The 9,495-nt window shown below is 42.6% G+C and overlaps 2 non-coding genes across 2 annotated transcripts; one reads left to right on the plus strand and one right to left on the minus strand.

Annotated features, from left to right (window-relative positions):
* The first annotated feature begins 4,275 nt into the window (after positions 1-4,275).
* TRNAA-CGC (transfer RNA alanine (anticodon CGC)) lies at positions 4,276-4,347 on the plus strand. The gene has a single exon. It is a non-coding gene; the product is annotated as a tRNA-Ala (tRNA).
* A 303-nt stretch (positions 4,348-4,650) lies between these two features.
* Positions 4,651-4,721, minus strand: TRNAG-GCC (transfer RNA glycine (anticodon GCC)). The gene has a single exon. It is a non-coding gene; the product is annotated as a tRNA-Gly (tRNA).
* Between the last annotated feature and the right edge of the window lie 4,774 nt (positions 4,722-9,495).

Consider the following 9,495-nt stretch of genomic DNA (forward strand, 5'->3'; position numbering starts at 1 on the left):
TATAATATAATATATATTATATATGATATATAATATGATTTATATATTATATCCTATATATAATATATATTATATACTATATATCATATATAATATATATATCCTATTTATAGGGAGTTTATTAAGGAGTATTGACTCACACCAATCACAAGGCAAAGTCTCACAATAGGCTGTGTGCAAGCTGAGGAAGAAAGAAGCCAGCAGTGGTTCAGTCCAAGTCCAAAAGCCTCAAAAGCAGGGAAGCCGACAGTGCAGCCTTCAGTCTGACTGAAGACCCAATAGCCACCAGCAAACCACTGATGTAAGTCCAAGAGTCCAAAGGCCGAAGAACTTGGAGTCTGAAGTCCAATCCAGCATGGGAGAAAGATGAAAGCCAGAAAACTCAGCAAGTCAGCTTATCGCACCTTCTTCTACCTGCTTTGTTCTAGTTGCACTGGCAAGCAATTGGAAGGTGCCCACCCACATTGAGAGTGGGTCTCCCTCTGTCAGTCCACTGACTCAAATGTTAATCTCCTCTGGCAACACCCTCACAGACACACCCAGAAACAATGCTTTACTGGCTATCTAGGCATCCTTCAATCCAATCAAGTTGACACCTAATATTAATCATCACACCTTGTGAATGATATGTGTGTGACACAGACTGAGAATAGGGGAAATCTGTCTCTAACCAAGAGAGATGTGGGGAGCATAGATGATAGAACTGCATTTTAAATATTCCATAATTTTTGACATTTGGTGTTAGGCCATTCTTGCATTGCTGTAAAGAAATACCTGAGAGACTGTATTTTCTGTTGTTGTTTTATTTTTATTTTATTTTATTTTATTTTAATTTAATTTTATTTTTGAGATGGAGTCTTGCTCTGTCACCCAGGCTGGAGTGCAGTGGTACCAGTCCCCACTTACTGCAACCTCCACCTCCTGGGCTCAAGTGATTCTCTAGCCTCAGCCTCCCCAGTAGCTGGGATTACGGGTGCGCACCAACATACACTGCTAATTTTTGTATTTTTTAGTGGACATAGGGCTTTACCATATTGGCCAGGCTGGTCTCGAACTCCTGGCCTCAGGTGATCCACCCTCCTCAGTCTCCCAAAGTGCTGGGATTACAGGTATGAGCCACCTCACCTGTCAAGAGAGGGTAATTTTTAAAGAAAAGAGGTTTGATTGGCTCACGGTTATGCAGGCTGTACAGGAAGTATGATGCTGGCGTCTGCTCAGCTTCTGGGAGTGGGCCTCAGGAAACCAACATTCATGGTGAAAGGCAAAGCAGGAGCAGGCACTTCACATGGTCAGAGCGGCAATAAGGGGCGGGGGGAAGGTGCCACACACTTTTAAACAGATCTTGGCCGGGCGCGGTGGCTCAAGCCTGTAATCCCAGCACTTTGGGAGGCCGAGACGGGCGGATCACGAGGTCAGGAGATCGAGACCATCCTGGCTAACACGGTGAAACCCCGTCTCTACTAAAAAAATACAAAAAACTAGTCGAGCAAGGTGGCGGGTGCCTGTAGTCCCAGCTACTCGGGAGGCTGAAGCAGGAGAATGGCGTAAACCCGGGAGGCGGAGCTTACAGTGAGCTGAGATCCGGCCACTGCACTCCAGCCTTGGTGACAGAGCGAGACTCCGTCTCAAAAAAAAAAAAAAAAAAAAAAAAGATCTCACGAGAAATCATTCACTATCACGCAAAGACAGTACCAAGAGGATGGTACTAAACCATTCATGAGAAAGCACCCTGTAACCCAGTCACCTCCCGCAAGGCCCCATTCCAACACTGGGGATTACAACTGAACGTGAGATTTGGGTGAGGACACAGATCCAAACCATATCATTTGGTCATCCTCTTTACATATTTAAGCAGAACTGGATCCAACAAGCTTTCCTGAAAGGCCCCCAATCCAAAATTGTACCCCCTACTTCACCTCTCCCATCAGCCATAGTGGCTGACAAAACCCACTAAGTGAGAGCCTTTTTGGTTAAGGTAGGCCAGTAAAGCAATTTCACATTCCCTGTCGGCTTTAGAGCTCTAAATCAACTTTAAGTCCCCTGTTGGTTTTAGAGATCAGCCTCATTTGCTTTATCAGATGCACCTACATAGCCTGAACTCTTGAAATTTGAGGAGTGAACATTTAAAAGGGATCTTCTTTTTATTATTATTATTATTATACTTTAAGTACTAGGGTACATGTGCACAACGTGCAGGTTTGTTACATATGTATACATGTGCCATGTTGGTGTGCTGCACCCATTAACTCGTCATTTACATTAGGTATATCCTAATGCTATCCCTCCCCCCTCCCCCACCCCACGACAGGCCCCGGTGTGTGATGTTCCCCTTCCTGTGTCCAAGTGTTCAGTTGTTCAATTCCCACCTACGAGTAAGAACATGCGGTGTTTGGTTTTCTGTTCTTGCGATAGTTTGCTGAGAATGATGGTTTCCAGCTTCATCCATGTCCCTACAAAGGACATGAACTCATCCTAAAAGGGATCTTCTGTGGGCTCTGAAATTTCCGAATTGCCTGAGAAAAAAAGTTCAAAAAATGGAAGGCCTCAGGTGATGGAGAAATAACCATAACATGAGGAACAAGATCCCCCAAAAGATGACAAAGTTGAAGTCGCCAGAGGCCAAACATACTTCCCTCATAGTGAACTGAACAGTATAGTTTAAATTTGCATTGGGTGGAGAAATGGCTGTGTCCGCATTTCCTGATTCAGAATCAATTGAAGATACTCATGTTCTAGTGCCTGAGGGTGGAATGCGGAGGGTGATTTGGAAATGTTCAGGCTTGGTAGAGCAGAGGTCTTCAATGACTGTCCTCTTGGACATTCTGTATTACATTTGAATTAGATCAGCCTGTGTCCTGTTCTAGTTTAAACCAAAATGTAATTATGAGCCATTATTTGTTTAAATTACTGTAAGCAAACACAATGGTTTATTTATTTTTAATTCAGAAATTGATTGTGAAACTTGTGGTTTGCTCAGGAGTGATTTTGAAACCTCTGTTTTCTGCTCTGGCTCTCGGCTTGCTGACCAAGTGGTCATTTATCGGGAGTGCTCTGCAACTGAAGGAAGTGGAAATTCTAGGCCCTCATGGTGCTACCTGTTGGGGCCAGCCTTACAGGTTAGCTGGAAGTGAAGGTGACCCAGCTACCTCGACACCAGATCTCTCCCCTGCTCCCATCGGAGTGTCTGAGGCTTCCACCACTCAGTTTTCACCAGGCTGGAGTGGTATCAGCTTAAACTGCACGTGAAAATGTCAAACACACCTCATCTCACTATATGGCAAGTCAGCACATGGATTTACCTAGCATTCGGCCAACTGGAGAGGCAATTTCAGAGGGAAGAGGACTCAGGATAGGTCTTTTAATTTGGAGCTTGGGTACCATTAGTGGTTAGAGAGGGTTCAGAGGACATTAAAGGAGATGTTCAATGGCTTACACTACGATCACCATTTACCAATCCGTTAAGACTGGCCCAGGGTGTGAATATCAAAAAGAGAAAATAAAAATCTACCTGGAGCAAGTCCCCTGCCCCAATCTTATCATCGTTTATATATGATTAAGCTACAGGGAAGGTGGTGGTGTCATATTCTTTCTTTCAGTTTGACCTCATGAAAATGAAGAGCAAGTCGCAAATCATTTTAATCTGCAAGGGGTCATCTGGTTGTAAGGTATGGGGATTTGGCTTGAACACGTGGTTTTCCTGAGATGTGCATTTATTTTCGGGGGTGAAGAGTGTTCAGGTAAATCCATAATGTTTTCGTGTTTGAAAAGAAGGTCTCCACCTTTCTGTTCCATGAACCAGTCTCCACGGGCACCAGACGCGACGCTTGCGGTACGGCCCGAGCGCTGGGCGTCTGGACCAGGGTTCCACCCGGCAGCAAAGCCGGAGGCCGGGCACCTCACGACCTCCTGGATCTGCGGCGCCTGCGTAGTAAGCCTGGGGAGGCGCCAGCTCCGGCAGGCATTGGGCACAGGGGAGTCCAGCCGCTCTGGCCGCGCAGGGCACCGGATCCCTCCCGGATCCCAGACTCCCGACACCCAGCAGAAGTGCCCTGGAGTGAGGCCTCATTCGTCCCAGCTGAGCGTTTCGTTGCCAACTCGTTGCGCGAGGTCTGAATGCACCGTGGAAACAACTTAGGGTGGGTATGGGAAAAGAAGAAACATATTTCAGAAGCACTCATCAATATAAACTCTTAAAAATAAAGATCGTAATACAATAATTTAACTAGAGCTAACAGACTGAATGAGTATAGACATCAGAAACAAGATTTTCGGCTGGGGGATGTAGCTCAGTGGTAGAGCGCGCGCTTCGCATGTGTGAGGTCCCGGGTTCAATCCCCGGCATCTCCAAAACAGCCAGTGTTCAGTTTTTTTCCTCTTCCTCTTTTCATGTTGGTATTTTAGAATGTTTACCCCGTTACCTGTAAAAACATTTTGCTCGCATCTAGGTGCCCAAAAACAGTTTAAAAAGAGGATAGAAAAAAATCAGCGAAGCTCACGGAAACCTTTTTGACTGCTCGAAGTAAAAGTGAAATAGAGAATTAACTTTCATTAATATTTCTTTATTTGCATGAGTCCAGCGTTTAAAGGACGTTATTGAACTTTGAGGCACCTGTGATACCCACGGAAAAACACTATGGGTCAAAAAGACCTTGCATTGGCCGGGAATCGAACCCGGGCCTCCCGCGTGGCAGGCGAGAATTCTACCACTGAACCACCAATGCTTATAGCATGAAAGTTTTTATTTTACTTACTAGAAGACATTTACACCCTGGTACTACTTCTACCCTAGTAACAATTGTGTATTTCTGCATTCAAAACAGAAAACAATCAAACTTTTAATAACATAATTATCGTAAAACGTTAGAAAAACATTAACATTTACAAAAATTTTCATTATACTAACTTCTTTAGAACTTTATGAGATTCTTTCTTCTGAAACCCTTTGGTGAAGGAGGCAAATGAAGATTTTGTTATATATGCACAGGATTACACAATCACCTAGCCTATCTTCAGACACTTGGATAATTTATAACAACTCTCCCTCCAGCCTTCTGCCATTTTTTTTCTTTTATTATTTTACCTATTCAGGCAAATACATAATGGAGATTTGTTAGAAATTGGGAATAGAGGCAAAGAAACAGGGAACAGAAATTGGAACACTGACCCAAATTTCTAGTTTGGAAATTGGTAAATTGGAACTATGTGATTTGCATAGAGAACTTGAAATATTGATGATTCTAGCCAAGTGACCTGAATTCTCTAAGCTGCCCCTTCCTTCATTTAAGACCTCTTTTAACTCTAGTAGTATGAATCTGATCCTTTACTCTTAGTTTCCAAGGAAAGTGAAATTGTGAATGACACAACAAAAGATATAGGAGGGGGAAAAATAAAGTGAAGGAAATGAATTTATGGAAATGATTCTAAATACAAGATAAAAGGCTGTGGATATAGGTAACATTGGCTTTTTATCTCTGGGAGGGAAATTCCTAACAATTTCCAGAATCTTTGGTCAAGAAGAATTTGGGGAAAAGTTATGAGAAAGTAACAGCTAACACATAGCAGTAACTGTGTGCCAGGCTTTGTAAGTACACTACACATGGACTTCAACCCCATGAAGTAGGAAGCTGAGGCTCGTAGAGGCATGACTGGAACATACAGTGTTATGTTCAGTGTTGGAGTGCTTAGCACTGCCAATTCAGCCTACAACAGAATAGCTCATTGTGTATTGAAACGCAAATGCTGCATGTAGTTTAGGATATTATATATTAAGAATAATAGAATGGTGTTAGAGAAAGATGATAAAAGGCTACTGAAATAAAGTAATGACTTCTCCATTAAGATTTATCTTTAAGGACTTCTTAGTGTGTGGGCAAAGAGCAAAATCTGAAGACGAATACAGAATTATAAAGACATAAAAGATATGAAGGGATTAGGGAATTAGAGAATCAGACTATAATCCTAAATAACCTGTGGAAGAACAAGGTCAACTCATTTTACTTTTTCTAACTTTAGTTTATTCTTTAAAATGAAAGAAATGGGGGAGAAATGGGGTTTTACAATCCCATTCTGAAGTGATGTACCTTTCCAGAGGTGCTTCAGGGCCATTGGCTGGTGAGGCCTCACTTTCATGGCGGAGATTACAGGTGTGCACCACCATGCACAGCTAATTTTTAAATTTATTTTTTTTTTTGGAGAGAGGAGAGAGGTGTTTCACTGTTAGCCAGGCTGGCCTCGAACTCTTGAGCTCATTCAATCCTCCCTGCTCAGTCTCCCAAAGTGTTGGGATTACAGGGGTGAACCACTGTGCCTGGCCCCCAAGATTCTTAAAGATTGTTTTTAATTTTGAATCCTAACTTCAAAAATCTAAAGAATCATAGATTATTTAGTTCAGAGCTTCTCCAAGTTTTTATTTTGAACGTGTAACCTAACAAACAAAGGCAAATAAATAGGGAGTTTAAAAATGAGCTGGTGGAACTGAGGGAGCAGGGCAATAAAAATGAGGCTTCACCAGCCAGTCAGTGGTGAAGCTCAAGTGGGAGGCCTGAGGTCAAAGCTGCAGAGAGCCAAGATCGTGCCACTGCACTCCAGCCTGGGCGACAAAGTGAGCCCCTGTCTCAAAAAAAAAAAAAAATCTCAGAACACAAGAAAAAAAAGTCTTATGTAAAACATTACTAGTGGCCTACCCAAAGGCCTCTTTATTTATTTATTTATTTATTTATTTATTTATTTATTTATTTTTTCACTAAAAGTCCATTCTAGTTTACCTGGCCCAAGGGACAAATGTGGTACACTAAGCCAGTTATCTCATTTTTCTTTCCAAATTGATCTGAGGTGTGCTTTTCACTGAATCCCTGCCAATGAGGGCAAGAATAGTCAGCTAGGAGTTTCTGGGAAAGATGATATGGAAGATCTCTCTTACCCTTTCTCCTTGTATGAGGGTGTAATGCTTGGAGCTGCCCAACCATCCTATGACTTGAAGGGAGACAGAGGGTGATCCCACAGGAAGATAGAAAAAGGCTCTGCACCATCCTGAAATTTTTTTCATGCAGACTTTTGGTTAGGTAAATTAAAGACCTCTATCGTTTAAGTATGTTTGAGTTGAGCATTTTGTTACATGTAGCCAAAAGCATTCAAGGGATGTGTGTGTGTGTGTGTGTGTGTGTGTGTGTGTGCGCGCGCGCCTGCGCGCGTGTGCATCCAGCACTCTACCCAACTCCTTCTGGTACAAGAAACCTTCTGTTCTATAGATAATCAATACTTTGAGATTTGGGTTAGGCTAACTTGCCTCTTTTTCTGTATTTCTCTGTCACAATAGCAGGTGTGTATTTTCCCTTGGCACTGTACTTTTTTAGAGATGGGTATGTGACTAAATCTGGGACGTTGAAAAGTCCTTGCCGAAACTCTCTTGCAGAAGTTTTCAGTAAACTCTGTCTTTTTGCTGGGTTGTTCAAACAGGTCGAGTGTATAGTTTGGGTTGTCCAGAAGAAAGAGACAAATATATTCCTAATATGATATTGTGCCACTAGAAGCAGCCATGCTTGACTAGAAAAAATTCTGGATTTTGTGTTTATATGAGTCTGTAAATTGTCCCTAAACAACACATGGTGGGCCAAGTGTAGTAACTCACACCAGTAATCCTAGCACTTTGAGAGGCAGAGACAGAAGGATCAGCTGAGGCCAGGAATTTGACACACACCAGCCTGGGCAACATAGTGAGACCTTGTCTCTACAAAAAATAAAAATAAAAGAAATAAATTACCCAGGTGTGGTGGTACACACCTGTAGTTCCAGCTACTTGGGAGACTAAGGTTGGAGGGTTGCTTGAGCCTGGGAGTTTGAGGCTGGCTGCAGTGAGCTATAACTGTGCTACTGCACTTCAGCCTTTGCAACAGAGCAAGACCTTGTCTGTAAAAAAATTACAACAACAACAACATTAGCCTTTAAAGTTAGTTTAAGCAGTATTTTGCTAGAATCTTAACACAAATTGAGAAACTCTTTTACCCCAAACATGGTAAATTTAGAGAACTCATTACCCAGGATGTGATACAGACTAATAATATTAAAGTTTAAGAAAAGTTTAGGCCAAGCATGGTGTCTCATGCCTGTAATCCCAGCACTTTGGGAGGCCAAGGTGAGTGGATCACCTGGGGTCAGAAGTTCAAGACCACACTGATCAATGTGTGAAACCCCATCTCTATTAAAAATATTAAAAAAAAAGAAAAAGAAAAAGAAAAAAAAGCTGGGCATGGTGGTGCGGCTGTAATCCCAGCTACTTAAGCAGCTGAGGCAGGAAAAATCCCTTGAACCCAGGAGGCAGAGGTTGCAGTGAGCCAAGATTGTGCCATTGCACTCCAGCCTAGGGAACAGAGTGAGACTCCATCTCCAAAAAAAAAAAAAAAAGAAAAATTTAGAGAAATTCGTCAATGATAACACTACAAGGAGACAACAAAAACCATGAGAAAATTTTTAGGACACATTCCCAGCTTGTTGGAATAAGGTAAATTCTGTTGCAAAGAAGGATCGGAGCATTTGAAGGAATATTCAGGCAACAGTGTGACAGACAAGTAGAAAGAAGAGAAACTAAAAATAGAGAAGTCCGTTCAGGAGGTGATTAGAATAGGAGTAGAGAGATGATGAGGTCCTGAACCAAGGCGGAGGCTCTAGCATGAGGTTCATGGCAAGACAGAAGGAGGAAGAAAAATTAGTCTAGGAATCTACCTTACATGATTGATAGACTTGCGGTGTAGTGTAGAAAAGTAAGGAAGAGAAAATACTGGAAGGAAAGCGGTGGGGTAAAGTACTCATTTTTGGAAATTCTGACTTTGAAGTAAGAAAAAAGAGGTGTCTGCTAAGTGGTTAGATCAACCCCTGGAACAATCAAGGCTACAGAAGTGGATTTGGAAGTTAATCACCTGAGAGGTGAAATGCAAAAATGTGGAAATGGAGAATATCACACAGAGAAAAGAGTGATGAGGACACAGCCTTAGGGAATGACAGGAATTGAGGAGCCACAGTTGGAGAAGCAGGGCAGTGGCATCTGTGGAGGCAGGCAGAGCCCCACTTCTTTTGCTAATTCTGAATAATACAACACGACAAACGCATGTGTCAGAGTGTTTCATAGATATACTGTGCAGTAATCCTGTTTCATGTCGGGAATGCTGTAGTAGGCAGTGATTTTATTATCTGTGTGGTCAAGCTTGAAGAGATCGGGTGGCCAACAGTGCCTTCTGGGTGGCACACGCTAACACTTCCCTTGGTCTGCTCTGTTCCCATGCTCGGATAAGAGGCTCCCACTGAAGCTAGTAGAGAGAAAGAAAGCACTTGAGTGCTGTGAAGTGTTACACAATCTTCTCTTTTAGGCAACCCTGGCCATTGTGACACCCAGTGTGACAGGCAGGGGCTTGTAAGTTGCATCATAGCACCTTGGAGCACTTGCTCAAGGTACCAAGTTCCTAGCTGGTGTTAGCTCATCATAGAAAAGTGGCCAGGCTAATG

Source organism: Macaca fascicularis, chromosome 12 (assembly GCF_037993035.2).
Source record: "Macaca fascicularis isolate 582-1 chromosome 12, T2T-MFA8v1.1".
In the NCBI taxonomy this organism is placed as follows: domain Eukaryota; kingdom Metazoa; phylum Chordata; class Mammalia; order Primates; family Cercopithecidae; genus Macaca; species Macaca fascicularis.